Source organism: Triticum aestivum, chromosome 5A, assembly GCF_018294505.1.
Source record: "Triticum aestivum cultivar Chinese Spring chromosome 5A, IWGSC CS RefSeq v2.1, whole genome shotgun sequence".
Taxonomy (NCBI): Eukaryota; Viridiplantae; Streptophyta; class Magnoliopsida; order Poales; family Poaceae; genus Triticum; species Triticum aestivum.
In genome coordinates, this window is record NC_057806.1 from 677,081,014 (window position 1) to 677,098,700 (window position 17,687).

Sequence of the window (17,687 nt, forward strand, 5' to 3'; positions counted from 1 at the left end):
ATTCTTTGAACGCTTCCGCGCGTGATCTACAAAGGTATGTAGATGCAATCTGATCACTCGTTGCTAGATGAACTCCTAGATGGATCTTGGTGAAACCGTAGGAAAATTTTGTTTTCTGCAACATTCCCCAACAAGGTGGCATGCCAAACAAGAGGTGATGAGGTGCAAAATTCCCACGAGGGCGACAAGGACGAATGTTAATGAGTAGTGATGCGGTGGCGAGCGCTTCGGGCCAAAAACGTGGTGGCATGTTGGCGTGAAAGAGGAGGGTGCGAACGCAATCATTGAGAGTGCGAAGCACATGCTCAGCGCAGCCGTTTTGTTACGAAGTGTATGGGCAAGTGAGACGAAAGATCGTGCCGTGTGAGGCAAGAAGGTTGCGGATCACAAGGTTATCGAACTCCTTCCCGTTGTCTGTTTGCAACGCATGAATGGGACGTCCAAACTGCATGGAGACATAGGAGTAAAAAGAGTGAGAGTGGCAACGGAGTCCGACTTTCGCTGCAATGGAAAGGTCCACACATAGTGCGAAAAATTGTCAAGTATGACAAGGTAATAAAGATAGCCCGTGTTACTTGCAACAGGAGAGGTTCAAACATCACTATGAATTAATTCAAACGGGTATGATGCAACATGCGAGGAAGTGTTAAAAGGAAGACGAACATGTTTGCCGAGACGACAGGCATGACAAGTGCGATCATCGATCTTATTACACGTGAAGGAGAAACTCCGGAGAATATGACGAAGGGTGGCGGTGTTGGGATGACGGAGACGAGCGTGCCAAAGGTCCACTCCGGCGGAAAGCGACATGGGTGCAGCGACGGAGGAGGTAGAGGAGTGGACTGGGTAGAGCTCGTCGGGGCTGTCACATCGGTGAAGCACAACCCAGGTACGGGCATCCTTAACACAAAAGCCAAACATGTCAAATTCAACGGTAACAGGATTTTCACGTGTAAGAGAACGAACGGAAACAAGATTTTTAATGATGTCAGGCGAAACAAGCACATTAGAAAGATATAATGGCATGGAGTTAGAAGGAAAAGCAGCATGGCCGACATGAGTAATAGGCATGGAAGAATCGTCACCCACGGTAATGCGAGCAGCGGTGTGAACGGGGTGAGCGGCGAGAAGGTTACCGGGGTTGGCGGCCATGTGAGCCGTAGCTCCGGTGTCCATATACCAGTCGCCACCGCCAGTGTACTGCTGCGGCGTGGGGGCGGTGTGGAGGGCCGCGAGGAGCGCGGGGTCCCAAGGCGCCATTGGTAGAGCCGAGGCGGACGGCACCGGCTGAGCCGGGGGCGCCACAAACCCACCGGCCGGACGCAGCCCATAGACCGCAGAGGGGCCATAGAGAGGCACGGGCTGGTACGCTTGAGGGGCCGCGTGAAGCACCTGATGAGCGGTCGGGCGGGAGCCTAAGAGGCCCGGAGCGGGGGCACGTGGTATAAGCATGGAATATGCATGCACACCCCCGGTCCAGGGGTTCTGGCCGGCCTGCCAGGGCGCCGGGGGGAGTTGCGGCTGCTGCTGGCATGGCGCCCCGCCGGGCGTAGCCGGCTGCTGCTGTTTGCGGCCGCCGCGGCCCCCGCGGTGCTGCTGCTGCTGCTGCTCGGCAGGAGGCGGCGGAGGAGCCGGCTGCGGCTGCGGGTAGGGAAACCCGGGTGGTGGCGGCGTCGGGAAGGGGCCTGGGGCGGGCCTTGGCGGGGCGTAGGGCGGTGCACCGCCGCGAGTACCGGCGGTGAGGGCAGTGTGGGTGGCACGGGCGCGTGACATCCGCATCCAGTTCTCCTCCAACTTCAGGTAGGCGACAATCTTGGGGAACGTCGGGTTGGTGATGAGGGGGATGTTGGAGGCGGCGTTCCCGAATTCGTCGCTCAGGCTGACGATGAGGGTGCTGAGGAGGAGCTCGTCGGATACCTTCTCACTAAGGTCACGGAGCTCGTCAACAAGCTTCTTGAGGCGCATGCAGTAATCATCGACAGACGAGTCAAGCTGCTGGCACCCAAAAAACTCTTGCATCACCGTCGTTGAAGCTGAAGAGGCCGTTGAGCTTCGTCCAAACGACGTGAGCATCACCGTCGGCAGAGACCACCGTGTGGAAGAGGTTCCTCGAGATGGTGGTGTAGAACCAACGAATGAGGGTGGCGTCGATGGACATCCACTCCTCGTCATCCTCCATGAAGCGGGAATCCACGGTGCCATCGATGTGATCCCGGATGTTGTACTCTCGGAACACGAGGGAGAAGTACGTCTTCCATGCATAGTAGGTGGAGGTAAGTTGGTCGAGGACGACGGGAACCCGAGCGAGGATGTTGAGGTCGCGGATGATGACGGGATCGGGGCCTTCGAACGGATTGGTGCGGCGGCTGCGGGTGGTGCCGGAGGAGCCAGGGGAGGCCATGGGGAGACGAGGGCAGCGACGTCACGCGATAAGCGGCGCGGCAGATGGGAGGCGGCGCGGCGGGTTGGGGGCGGAAGTAGCACGGCGGTCGCGGCGGCGACGGCGGCGGGGGGTGGCGGCGGCGGTGGTGTTGGGCGACGGCGGCGGCGATGAGATCGTGGCGGCGGCGACACAGGGTTATGGTTAGGATCTTAGGTATGATACCATGTTGAAAACGAGAGTTTGGCAATGCTTCACGATGTATTGATCTGTGCAAAACGCACGTATATATGGAGTACAAGGTAGGCCACAACCTCAACTATACAATGACTAGGAGGTAAGCTAGGCTATATAATATACATGCACAAAATCATATATTCAACAGAGCCCACAGCCTCTACGTCTTCGGTGAATAGGCAAAGGGCGGCCTCAGCCCTGGAGCTGCGGCTGCAGCGACGGATGCTCGAGATCGTGCTGGAGTAGTGCGGTGATCCGGACGATGATGAGGAGTGGGAGGACGGGAATCCGGGCTAGGCGCGGACGGCTGGGCGGCAACATCAGCGACGAGGAGGGGCCACCCCCGGCGCCGGAGATGGATCCGTCGGACGCCAAAAACGAGATGGACAGGTAGGAAGATCTCCCATCCTATGCATCGCCTACCTTCTCGCACTGCTATCACGGAGACGCCGCCGCTGGCGAGAGGGAGGAGGGCTTCCGGATCCGCTCCCATCGCCGCTATCTGGGGCCGGAATGAGACGAGCAGAGATCTTTGTAGTGGTCTAGGTGGCAACGAGGAAGGAGAGGATGGGTTATGCATCCAACGATGGCGCGGCCATCGATCCTCTCCATCATACTGCCGTCCGAGGCGGGGCATCCTCAATATACAGTCCCACGCCGTCTAGGTGTCACATCTCACTTTCTCCTCTATCCATCTGCCATGATCTTGCTTCGCTACTTGCATCCACGAGCAGTTGGTGGCTATATTGCATTGCGTCGGGAGCAAGAATGTGTTTTACTGTTCTTGCCAACGAATTATATGCTCCAGTGTATATTCTGCAGAGTTTCCTCTGTTCAGATTGTGTAGAGGAGCTTAGACCAATAATTAGAATTTAAATTTCATGTCTACTCCAATACAGATCAAATTATTAGCTTTTATGTGTGCACACTGTATATTTTATAGTCTGCAACATCAAATTATTAGGTTTTATGTGTGCACACTGTATATTCTGTCGTCTGCACACATCTCATAAACTTTTGGGTGCATGTTTACTACTCCCTCCGCGAAGAAATATAAGAGCGTTTATCTAAAAGCTTCCTTCCATGTACTTTTGGCATAGCTTAGATTTTTGTTGTCACCTTTCCTTGGGAATTAGGGATGTCCTACAGGTCAAAGCATTTCTGGTATGATCCTAATCTGCTGCGTTTTGGAGCTTATGAATTTCTTAAAATTCGTGTACTTAAGAATGCAATCTTCCGGTGTTCACTGAATATAACGTGCTGTCTTTTGCATACTTTTGGTAGTTTCAGTAAGATTGATCACATAGATGGTTCTACATGGATAGAGATATCCACTTAGTGCACATTGTGCTAATAGTTTTGCCTTATAGGACAGTACCTATGGTAATTGTTTTGCCATATACTCGCTACATCCCAAAATAAGTGTCTCAACTTTGTACTAACTTTAGTAGAAAGTTGTACTAAGGTTGAGACGCTTATTTGGGGACAGAAGGAGTAGCACACTACCCATGCTTAAATAGTTCTCTAGACATTTGAAGCCTTGTATGAAAATGTTCAATCTACAAGGTGCATGATGAAGGATATGGAAGTTGTAGCAAAATGACTTTCCGATGCTTCCAATGATTTAAGCTACTGTAGGAAAATCATTTGTTAGATTTTTGGATCAGCGAAAGCATTAGTTCAGTGTGACGCCTTCCCAGGTCTTTACTTAATGATGAATGTGTTGTTAGTTGAATAATTCAATGCTAATTTTATGCACTGACAAGTGAAAAATATCAGCCTTAGGCAAAGGCGAGGCCAGCATCATTACTACACTGCCTGCATCATCAATTGGGTGCTGTTATTGCAGTCATATATATTACTATATATTTCCTCTACTATTTCACTATATGATACCTTTAAATCTCTTGGATATCTAAAAGAACAAATAAAATAAAGTTGAATTCCTTATTTCCTGTAGTATTCTGATTTTCTAGAATCTGATGTTGGCACTACTTGCATAGGAAAATGTGACCTTTTCAATGGAGAATGGCTACCAAATCCCTCTGGCCCAGTCAAGCTGTCGTTTTAATAAAGATAACCAGAACTGCATGAGAATGGTAGACCGGACACCGGATATCTTCACTAGAAACCTAGTAAGCGTGATCTACCCCATTTGATGAAGTTAGATTTCTAGCTGCTATGAGGAGCAAAGCATGGGATTAATCAGTAACTTCATTCTTCGTAGCCAAGTTCAGTCATTGATTTGCATTATGTCTAAGGAAAATAATACATCATTACGTGACTCCTCCTTTAAATTCTCCTTTTCTCATACTAGAGTGTTGTTGTTAATGCTCACCTTGAAGCACCATGTCTGTATCTGCATTTACTTATTGTTTATGTTCAAATGCCCTCGAAATAGCATCTGAAGCACAAGACCTAATCACGGGTTGAAAGTAAGTCATGTGCTTTAGATGCCCTCAAAAGTATCATACAGTGAAAGGGTTCATTTGGTCCCCGTGATTATGCCTTTTGAGGAAGGGTTAAGAGTAGGTCCTGTGCTTCAGATGATCGAATGTCCAGTAATATCATCAACCTTCAGCGAGCAGCGACTCTAAAGTACATCGCCTCAAATGGTCTAGGATAGATTGATGTGTCCTTTCATGTGCTTTGTGAGTTGAATTTCCGTTAGTCTCGACCCAGCATGTATCTTCACTTTCAGTTGTCAAACTGTAGACTATGAAACTGAGAAAGATGTGAGGCTTTTGATAGGTCAGGTGTTTTTACTAAAATGTTTGACTCTAAAAAAATGTCCAGCGATATACGGGTTGTTTTCTAGCTAAGGGATCATTTACAAGGATTTGGAGGGGAGTTAGATTGTGCCTTGCTAGAGCTAGACAAATTGATAAAGATTATTGGAAAGGCTCTTTGCAAGCATAAAGTGAATCTTTCGTAGTTTACTTCCTAATATAGTTTGGCAAGTATAGAGTTTCTATTTCTGAAAATTATATCGTCAATGTAGATTATCTCCGATGAAAAATATATTATCTATCAGACTCGGATTCAGATATGTTAATACGGGCAAAGAAAAGTCAAATATTTCATCTCAGGGAAATATTATGAAATTTGTGAAGCTCTATAGTATTATTTACTGGAGTGATCGTGACACTGCTCATATTGTTTTACTTTACTATCTATACTTCTTTTAATCATGAGTTGAGCTGATGATAGGCTGCAGGCACCCCCCCCCCCCCCCCCCCGTCCTTCTCTTGTTCAATGTTCGGCGGATGCGCGACGTTTGCAGAGGAAACAAACATGAACGACCAGGTGAACTTCTTTTGACTTTTTTCTCCCCTTCTAATCTCTCCTCTCATTTCCTCTATTCTTCCTAGCCATCTCCTTTTCTATCGCCATATCGATATCTAAACTCTCTTCATCTTTTTTCTTCCTCTTCATTCAATTGTTGTGTTCAAAGCATACATGTCATAGAGCATCACTTCCAAACTATTAGAAGTGGTGGACGAAAGAAGAGGATGAATGGTTATCATTATTATTTTGCTTGACCCTATTTGCCATACTTCCCCTCAAAGGAACTATTCTGCCACATTAAAAAGCTACAAATATTGATGTCATAAGGATATGCATGATGATATTATACCCTGTTTGCCATATTTCCCCTCAAAGGAACTATTATGCCACATTAAAAAGCTACAAATATTGTTGACATAAGGATATGCATGATGATATTGTACATTAACTATTTATATACACAACTACCTGACTGGGAAAGGGATATTAATATGTCCAGAAAGTGATTAACCTGTTAATTATGTGTACTCTTGCCGTCATAGAGATTTGTCTACATGATTTGTGTGGCCGCAAGTCCTAGAGGCAATAATAAAGTTGTTATTTTATATTTCCTTATATCATGATAAATGTTTATTATTCATGCTAGAATTGTATTAACCGGAAACTTGATACATGTGTGGATACATAGACAAAACACCGTGTCCCTAGTAAGCATCCACTAGACTAGCTCGTTAATCAAAGATGGTTAAGTTTCCTAACCATATACATGTGTTGTCATTTGATGAACGGGATCACATCATTAGGAGAATGATGTGATGGATAAGACCCATCCTTTAGCTTAGCATATTGATCGTTCAGTTTTATTGCTATTGCTTTCTTCATGTCAAATACATATTCCTTCGACTATGAGATTATGAAACTCCCGGACACCAGAGGAATGCCTTGTGTGCTATCAAATGTCACAACATAACTGGGTGATTATAAAGATGCTCTACATGTATCTCTGAAGGTGTTTGTTGGGTTGGCATAGATCGAGATTAGGATTTGTCACTCAGAGTATCGGGGCCCTCTCGGTAATGCACATCATAAGAAGCCTTGCAAGCAAAGTGACTAATGAGTTAGTTGCGGGATGAAACTATTACGGAATGAGTAAAGAGACTTGCCGGTAATGATATTGAACTAGGTATGTGGATACCGACGATCGAATCTCGGGCAAGTAACATACCAATGACAAAGGGAATAACGTATGTTGTCATAACGGTTCGACAGATAAAGATATTCGTACAATATGTAGGAGCCAATATGAGCATCCAAGTTCCGCTATTGGTTATTGACCGGAGAGGTTCTCGGTCATGTCTACATAGTACTCGAACCCGTAGGGTCCGCATGCTTAACGTTCGATGACGATTTTGTATTATATGATTTATGTGATTTGGTGACTGAATGTTGTTTGGATTCCCGGATGAGATCACGAACATGATGAGGAGTCTCGAAATGGTCGAAAGGTAAAGATTGGTATATAGGACGATGGTATTCGGATACCGGAAGTGTTTCGGGGGTACCGGGTACATATCGGGTCACTGGAAAGGGGTTCCGGGCACCCCCGGCAAAGATATGGGCCTAATGGGCCAAGAGGGGAAACGCAGCAGCCAGCATGGGCTGCTGCGCCCCCCATATAGGCTGAACCAGAAGGGGAAGGAAAGAGGAGAAGAGAGAAGGAAGGGGAGGGATTCGGCCTCCCCCTTCCTTCCCTCCTCTCTCCTCCATCCTCCCCCCTCCGGAAAACATGGTAGGGGGGCGAATTGGACAAGGTTCCTCCTACTTGGGGCGCCCGGTTGGCTGCTCCCTTTCCCTCCCACCTATATATATGAGGGGGTAGGCGCCTAGAACAGATATCAACTTATGTTAGCTGTGTGCGGTGCCTCCCTCCACAGATTACACCCTCGGTCATATTCTCGTAGTGATTAGGCGAAGCCCTGCGCAGATGGCATCACCATCACTGTCACCACGCCGTTGTGCTGACGGAACTCATCTACTTCCTCGACACTTTACTGAAACGAGAGTTTGAGGGACGTCATCGAGTTGAACGTGTGCAGAACTTGGAGGTGCCGTGTGTTCGGTACTTGATCGGTTGGAATGAGAAGAAGTTCGACTACATCAACCGCGTTGTCAAATGCTTCCACTTTCAGTCTATGAGGGTACGTAGACACACTCTTCCCCTCTCATTGCTATGCATCTCCTAGATAGATCTTGCGTGAGCGTAGGATTTTTTTTGAAATTGCATGCTATATTTCCCAACAGTGGCATCCGAGCCAGGTCTATGCGTAGATGATATGCACGAGTAAAACACAAAGAGTTTTGTGCGGTGATCGTCATAATACTTTACTACCAATGTCTTATTTTGATTCGGTGGTATTGTTGGATGAAGCGGACTGGATCAACCTTACAGGACCACGTTCATGAGACCGGTTCCAACGACAGACATGCAACTAGTTTTGCATAAAGGTGGCCGGCGGGTGTCTGTTTCTCCAACTTTAGTTGAATCGAATTTGACTGCGGCCAGTCCTTGTTGAAGGTTAAAACAGCAAACTTAATAAATCACTGTTGTGGTTTTGATGTGTAGGTAAGAACGGTTCTTGCTAGAAGCCCGTAGAAGCCATGTAAAACTTGCAACAACAAAGTAGAGGACGTCTAACTTATTTTTGTAGGGCATGTTGTGATGTGATATGGTCAAGACATGATGTGATATATGCTATTGTATGAGATGATCGTGTTTTGTAAAAGTTATCGGCAACCGGCATGAGCCTTATGGTTGTCTATTTATTGTATGAAATGCAAACGCTATGTAATTGCTATACTTTATCACTATGCGTTAGCGATAGTTGTAGAAGCAATAGTTGGCGAGATGACCACGACGCAACGATGGAGATCAAGGTGTCGAGCCAGTGACGATGGAGATCATGACGGTGCTTTGGAGATGGAGATCAAAAGCACAAGATGATGATGGCCATATCATGTCACATATTTTGATTGCATGTGATGTTTATCTTTTATGCATCTTATTTTGCTTAGTACGGCGGTAGCATTATAAGATGATCCCTTAACTAAAATTTCAAGGTATAAGTGTTCTCCCTGAGTACGCACCGTTGTGAAAGTTTGTCGTGTTGAGACACCACGTGATGATCGGGTGTGATAGACTCTATGTTTACATACAAAGGGTGCAAGACAGTTTTGCACATGCGGAATACTTGGGTTAAACTTGACGAGCCTGGCATGTACAAACATGGTCTCGGAACACTGGAGACCGAAAGGTCGAACGTGAATCATATAGTAGATATGACCAACATAGAGATGTTCACCATTGATGACTACTCCATCTCACGTAATGATCATACATGGTTTAGTTGATTTGAATCACGTATCATTTAGATGACTTGAGGGATGTCTATCTAAGTGGGAGTTCTTAAGTAATTTGATTAATTGAACTTAATTTATCATGAACATAGTCCTGATAGTATTTGCAAATTATGTTGTAGATCAATAGCTCGCGTTGTAGCTCTCCTATGTTTTTGATATGTTCCTAGAGAAAAATAAGCTGAAAGATGATAGTAGCAATGATGCGGACTAGGTCCGTGGTCTGAGGAATTATGTCCTTGATACAACCATCCTCAATGCTGCATAGAAGAATTATGTCCTTGATGCGCCGCTAGGTGATAGACCTATTGTAGGACAAGATACAGTGATTATGAACATTTGGCTAGCTCGATATGATGACTACTTAATAGTTTATTGCGCGATGCTTTACGGCTTAGAACCGGGACTTCAAAAACTTTTTGAACGGCACAGAGCATATGAGATGTTCCAATAGCCGAAGATTGGTATTTCAGACTCATGCCCGTGTCGGGAGGTATGAGACCCCTGACAAGTACTTTTCCTACAAGATGGAGGAGAATAGCTCGGCCAGTGAGCATGTGCTCAGAATGTCTGGGTACTAAAATCTCTTGAATCAAGTGGGAGTTAATCTTCCAGATAAGATAGTGATTGACATAGTTTTTTAATCACTATCACCAAGCTACTAGAACTTCATGATGAACTATAATATGCAAGGGATGACGAAAACAATTCCCGAGCTCTTCACGATGTTGAAATTGGCGAAGGTAGAAATCAAGAAAGAACATCAAGTGTTAATGGTTAAACAAGACCACTAGTTTCAAGAAAAGGGCAAGGGAAAGAAATGGAACTTCAAGAAGCCCAAAGCTGGACCTAAGCCTGAAACTAAGTGCTTCTACTTCAAAGGGGATGGTCACTAGAAGCGGAACTGCCCCAAATACTTGGCGGATAAGAAGGATGGCAAAGTGAACAAAGGTATATTTGATATACATGATATTGATGTGTATTTTACTAGTGTTCGTAGTAACCCCTGGGTATTTGATACCGATTCAGTTGCTAAGATTAGTAACTCGAAACAGGAGTTGCGGAGACGAGTTAAAAGGGATGTGACGATGTGTGTTGGAAATGATTCCAAGGTTGATATGATCACCATCAAACACTCCCTCTACCTTCAGGATTTGTGTTGAACCTAAATAAATGTTATGTGGTGTTTGCGTTGAGCATGAATATGATTAGATCATGTTTATTGCAATACGTTTATTCATTTAAATTAGAGAATAATTGTTGTTTTGTTTACATGAATAAAACCTTCTATGGTCATACACCCAATTTGAATGGTTTATTGAATCTTGATCGTGGTGATACACATATTCATAATATTGATGCCAAAAGATGCAAAGTTGATCATGATAGTGCAACATACTTGTAGCACTGTCATTTAAGTCATATTGGTAAGCGCATGAAGAAACTCCATGCAGATGGACTTTTGGAATCACTTGATACTTGCGAACCATGCCTCATGGACAAGATGACTAAAACTCCATTCTCTGGAACAATGGAGCGAGCTAATGACTTATTGGAAATAATACATACTGATGTATGCGGTCCGATGAGTGTTGAAGCATGCGGCGGGTATCGTTATTTTTCGACCTTCATAGATGATTTGAGCAGATATGGGTATATCTACTTAATGAAACACAACTCTAAAACATTTGAAAAGTTCAAAGAATTTCATAGTGAAGTGGAGAATCATCGTAACAAGAAATTTAAGTTTCTACGATCTGATCGCGGAGGCGGATATTTTAGTTACAAGTTTGGCCTTCATTTAAAACAATGTGGAATAGTTTCACAACTCAGCCACCTGGAACACCACAGCGTAATGGTGTGTCCGAACATCGTAACCGCACTTTATTAGATATGGTGCGATCTATGATGTCTCTTACCGATCTACCACTATAATTTTGGGGTTATGCATTAGAGACAGCTGCATTCATGTTAAATAGGGCACCGTCTAAGTCCGTTGAGACAACACCGTATGAACTGTGGTTTGGCAAGAAACCTAAGCTGCCATTTCTTAAATTTGGGGATGCGATGCTTATGTCAAAAGGTTTCAGCTCGATAAGCTCGAACCCAAATCGGAGAAGTGTGTCTTCATAGGATACCCTAAGGAAACAATTTGGTACACCCTCGATCACAGATCCGAAGTGTCGTGGTTTTGTCACGGCAGATGTCCTCGTGAAAGGACTTAGTCGTGGAGCCATCGCTACGGGTTAGCTTAAAGGGGTTAAACCGGACAAGGGACACGAGAGTTTTATACTAGTTCGGCCCCTTCGATGAAGGTAAAAGCCTATGTCTAGTTGTGTAGGTATTGCTATGATTTCGATGACCAGGGAGCGAATCCGCTTTGCCTAGCTCTCGAGTTGTTGTGTGTTGTCCCTAAGTCGCTATCGGGTCGTCCCCTTATATATACAGGTTGACGCCCGCCGGTTTACAGAGTCCCGAGGCCGGATCATAAACGTGTCCAGCATGGTCTCTATATTTCCTATCTTACAATGCAAGTTACATGAGAAAGTCGGTTTACATCTACAGGCCTTAACCCGCCTTTGGGCCTTGGGCCTTCGTAAAGCGCCACCATCCTCACGTCGTCATGGGCTTCTAATCTTCATAGAGTTAACCCGGCTACCTGCTACTTCTTGAGCACTGCATTGGTTTTCCCCGAAGAGGAAGGGATGATGCAGCAAAGTAGCGTAAGTATTTCCCTCAGTTTTTGAGAACCAAGGTATCAATCCAGTAGGAGGCTACGCGCGAGTCCCACGTACATGCACAAAACAAATAAATCCTCACAACCAACGCAAATAGGGGTTGTCAATCCCTATAAGGCCACTTACGAGAGTGAGATCTGATAGATATGATAAGATAATATTTTTGGTATTTTTATGATAAAGATGCAAAGTAAAATAAAGGAAAAGTAAATAACAAAGGAAATAACTAAGTAGTAGGAGATTAATATGATAAAGATAGACCTGGGGGCCATAGGTTTCACTAGTGGCTTCTCTCAAGAGCATAAGTATTCTACGGTGGGTGAACAAATTACTGTTGAGCAATTGACAGAACTGAGCATAGTTATGAGAATATCTAGGTATGATCATGTATATAGGCATCACGTCCGAGACAAGTAGACCGATTCCTGCCTGCATCTACTACTATTACTCCACTCATCGACCGCTATCCAGCATGCGTCTAGAGTATTAAGTTAAAAACAGAGTAACACCTTAAGCAAGATGACATGATGTAGAGAGATAGACTCATGCAATACGAAGAAAACCCCATCTTGTTATCCTTGATGGCAACAATACAATACATGCCTTGCTGCCCCTACCGTCACTGGGAAAGGACACCGCAAGATTGAACCCAAAGCTAAGCACTTCTCCCATTGCAAGAAAGATCAATCTAGTAGGCCAAACCAAACTGATAATTCGAAGAGACTTGCAAAGATAACCAATCATACATAAAAGAATTCAGAGAAGATTCAAATATTATTCATAGATAGACTTGATCATAAACCCACAATTCATCGGTCTCAACAAACACACCGCAAAAAGAAGATTACATCAAATAGATCTCCACAAGAGAGGGGGAGAACATTGTATTGAGATCCAAAAAGAGAGAAGAAGCCATCTAGCTAATAACTATGGACCCGTAGGTCTGAGGTAAACTACTCACACTTCATCGGAGAGGCTATGGTGTTGATGTAGAAGCCCTCCATGATCGATGCCCCCTCCGGCGGAGCTCCGGAACAGGCCCTAAGATGGGATCTCATGAATACAGAAAGTTGCGGCGGTGGAATTAGGGTTTTGGCTCTATATCTAATCGTTTGGGGGTACATAGGTATATATAGGAGGAAGGAGTACGTCGGTGGAGCAATAGGGGCCCCACGAGGATGGAGGGCATCGGGGGGGGGGGGGGGGGTAGACACGCCCCCTACCTCGTGGCCTCCTGTTTCTTTTCTTGACGTAGGGTCCAAGTCTCCCGGATCATAATCTTCCTAAAAATCACATTCCCGGTTTGGACTTCGTTTGATATTCCTTTTCTTCAAAACCCTAAAACAGGCAAAAAATAACAATTCTGGGCTGGGCCTCCGGTTAATAGATTAGTCCCAAAAATAATATAAAAGTGGATAATAAAGCCCAATAATGTCCAAAACAGTAGATAATATAGCATGGAGCAATCAAAAATTATAGATACGTTGGAGACGTATCACTACCCCGGGCCGGTTTACGTCCAGTAGTAATATCCCCAACATTAGGCCCCATATTGATTTGAACTTGTTCATGTCAATCTTCAACACTTAGAAAAATTCTTGCCCTAGCACCTTCGCATGGATCTTGTAAACCTCGTGATGTCATCCTCCAGATCCGCAGTAAACCGTCATGATGTCACCTATTCGTTGAAGCCGAAGATGCCCTTCATTAATGAGTATCCAACCATCAAGGTGATAACCTTATTAAATATCCACTTTTGAGCTCCTCGATTCTCGCGCTTGTCGCTTATCTGTTCGCCTTATAAATAGGGCTGAGACCCCCTTTTTCTGTTTCCTCTGCTACCTCTTCATCCCTTCTTCCTCCTCGTGACGTCCCTGCGCCCGAACGCCGCCGCCGTCATCGAGCTTCGTCTCTGCCTCATCCTTGGCCGCTGCATCGACCTGAACGCTCCAGAGAACCGTGGAACACCTTCGCTACCTTAACATCTTCGGTAAGTTTCCCCCCCTTTTCTTCATAGATCTACTTTAGGGTTTTTGTGTTCATCGGAGTTCGTCGCAGCTCCGGTGGTGTTCTTCTCTTTTCTTCCCAATAACATCAAAAACTAGCTAGATCTACTAGCTCTTCGTGTGACTCAGTTCCTATCCGAACCTGATCATCCCCTTCGTATAGAAGAAAACTCATCTGAACCTGATGAACTGATATCTGTAACTTGGTTCTTGAATATATTCTCATTTTTTGTCACCCCTTAGATCTGAAATCACCATATAAATCTGTGAAACCTGTTTCCCGCACTTAGGTATTTTCAGATCTGTACCCTTCACACCAATATAGGCGGTTAACTTTTTGAAGTATGATAATCCGGTAGATACCATTAGTCCCCTTTTAAACCGCCTATTTATTTATACCATTGTTTAACAGTAGGCATATACCTCTGCCTCTGTTCATTCCTTATCATTCATAAATACCCTGTCATCAGTTTACCAATTTGCACATACTTGGATTCCTTTTCCTTGTTCTACCTTATGCATCACCATTAATGAATCGTAAACCGGCATTGTTTTCTTCTCAGCCTTTCACTTGCAATGGCCAAGCAGTTTTACGCCTGCAACTGGGTCCCCTCTCGGGTTACTGAGGAGCAACTCAACGGAATGGTCAAGATTGGCACCTTACCGAAGAAGAATGAGATCCGGTGGCGAGTTCCTGGGCCGGAAAATCCTCCCACCCCTAAGCAGGGTGAAGTAGTGGTGTTTGTTGATCACATAGGCCGTGGCTTTAAATCGCCCGGATCGAAGTTTTTTCGGGATGTACTTGCTAGCTTTCAAATCCATCCTCAAGATATTGGACCCAACTCGGTATCCAATATATGCAACTTTCAAATTTTCTGTGAAGCGTACCTACAAGAAGAGCCAATTGTTGAGTTGTTCCGAGATTTCTTCCATCTAAACCGTCGCACTAAGTTTGTAGATGGACCCAATACTGAACTTGGCGGCGTCTCTATTCAGAAAAGAAAAGAGGTTGAGTTTCCTCATGCCAAGCTGCACAGTCACCCCAAAGAGTGGAATCAAACTTGGTTCTATTGTAGAGACACCTCTTGTCAGGACCCCGATTCTAAGTCACACCGATCTAGCATGTAACACATCATATCACTTTGCGGCCTCACGCACGGTATTCCCACGGGTGCCACCTTACCTGGCCCAGGTCCGTTTGCGCCTTTTGGCTCATGTATATGATAGTGTCACCAGCACCCATACGACAGAGAACCCGGGTCGACATGTGTCACATCCCTAGCTTCTGGTAATGCACTAGGCTAGACCTCTTGCTGCATCATGTTTAAATTCAAATGAAATTTGAATTGAGGAATTTTCAAAGCCTCAGAAACCTCTAAAAATAACCAACAATTAAATCTTCTCAAATGTGTCCAAGAAAATGTTCCTGATATCCTCTGGAAATATTGGCAAGAGGTAAAAATCCAAACCAATATTTTTGGTGTCTCAGAAACATTTAATTTGGGCATTTGAATTAAATCAATAATTATTTGAATTGGATTTATATCTACTATTAAATAAATATAGGTCCAATAATTCTGAAATATTTTGTGGAGCATTGTTTAAATTCTTTTAGCTCCTAAAAATATTGTCAGAAGCAAAATAAATTGAATTGGTTTCAAAACCAAATTCAAAACAAGCAAAATAGAAAACTGAAATAATTAGAAAAAGACAGAGAGAGAAGAGAAACCTTACCTGGCGCCACCACCGGCCCAGCTCCCCCAGCCGGCCCAGCCCACCTCCTCCTCCTTTGTCCTCTTCCTCCTCTGCCAGGAGGACGAACAGAGGCGAGGCGTGGCGCTCGCCGACGCTGCCTCGGCCACCTCCTGCTTCCCCCCCTAGCCACCTCCTGCTTCCTCTCGTTGCCCTGGATCCCGTCCGCGACGCCATGCACCCCCCCAGGCCTCTCGCTCTCTCCCCGAGCTCCTCTCCTCCTCTGGCTCTCTCGCGCGCAGCCACCGAACACACCCGCCGCCGCCGACGAGCTCTCTCGTGGCCACCGGCCACCCCTAGCCTCTCCGACACACCCACGAGCTCCGCCTCGACCCCCTCCTTCCTCCCCACCGACCCACGGCCCTCCGGAAGCCCTGCAACGCCGCCACCATCGCCGTTCCGTCGCCGGCCACCGAAGCTCCCCTCCGTCGATTCGCCGGACCCCGTGCCTCCCCTGCCTCGCCAGCAGCACCAGAAGAATCGCGGTGAGCCACTGAACCGTTCCCCTCTTCTTCCCATGCCGTTGGGCCGCTCTAGCCATTGCTTCCGCCGGACCCGAGAGCTCGCCGCCGCCGTGCCTCGTCACCACCGTGGCTGGAGCCGTTGCAGCTCGAAGCCGAGCACACCACCGCACCCAACACGTCTCCAGGAGCCCGTAGCCGCCACTAGCTTCCCTCCCGTGCCCCCGAACGCCAAACCCGACCTCGCCCGAGCTCCGGCCGCCGCCTCGCTCGCCGCCGTTGCTGATTCCGGCCACCCCCGCACCTTCCGTTGGTTCCCCTAGATGCGCACGGGTGCGGGCTACCTCCTGGTGCCCTTGGCGCGTCGATCCGATGCCCTAGCGCAAGTCCGGCGCTCCCCCGCCGTGCGGAATGGTCGCCGCCGGCGAAACCCCGGCGACTGCCGACGTGGCACGCCTAATTAGCACTAATGACGCTCTAAACACCCCCCACAGCCACTGACAGTGGGCCCCGTAGTGGGTCAAAGCCCGGGTCAACGCGGGATTAGCCCCTGTGTCACTGACGTGTGGACCCCACACGTCAGGTTTGACCCTGACCGGCCCCTGTTGACTTGCTGACGTCATGCCGACGTCATGCTGACGCAGTAAAGTATTTCTGGAATTAAATAAATTAGGAAATGATTTATAATTCCAGAAAATGCCTAAAACTTCTAAAAATCATAGAAATTCAACCGTAACTCCAAATTAAATAAATTATATATGAAAAATTATCAGAAAAATTCAAGGAATCCATCTGTACCATTTTCATGCATGTTAGAACAACTTATCACTACTGTTTAGGGCAAATGAAGTGAATGGCATTTGAATAATCACATATGGAGTTTGAATTTGAATTTTATATTCAAACCAACTTCATTTAATCTGTTGCTAGTTGCATTAGCTCAAAACACATTCATATTGCCATGTCATGAGCATGCATCATATTGTGCATTGCATTGATTGTGTTCCTTTCTGTGTTGCCGGTATTTGTCCCCTCTCGATAGACGCGATACCGATCATGTGATCGTTGACACTGATGAAGACTCAATGTTATCTTCAGAAGTGCCAGGCAAGCAAAACCCCCTTGTTCATTCCGATACAATCCTACTCTCTCGCTCCTGCTCTCTTTTACTGCATTAGGACAACACCGATTCATCTGTTACTTGCTGCGGTAGCTGAACCCCTTTGTCCTTTGCATGACCTGTCATTGCCACAGTAAATAGATGAAACCCACTAGCATGAGTAGGAGTTGTTTGAGCCCTGATGTGCCTACTCATTCATGTTTGTTTGTCATGCCTGCTATTGCTTAGAGTTGAGTCAGGTCTGATTCATCGGGGATGAATCAGAGGCGTGTGAACCTGTCCTACTGTGTG

General features: G+C 46.0%; 1 long non-coding RNA gene across 1 annotated transcript; it reads left to right on the top strand.

Moving 5' to 3' along the window:
* The first annotated feature begins 2,765 nt into the window (after nucleotides 1-2,765).
* Nucleotides 2,766-4,989, top strand: LOC123108362 (uncharacterized). Its single transcript, XR_006451883.1, has 2 exons — nucleotides 2,766-3,007; nucleotides 4,621-4,989. It is a non-coding gene; the product is annotated as an uncharacterized lncRNA (long non-coding RNA).
* Nucleotides 4,990-17,687: the final 12,698 nt, after the last annotated feature.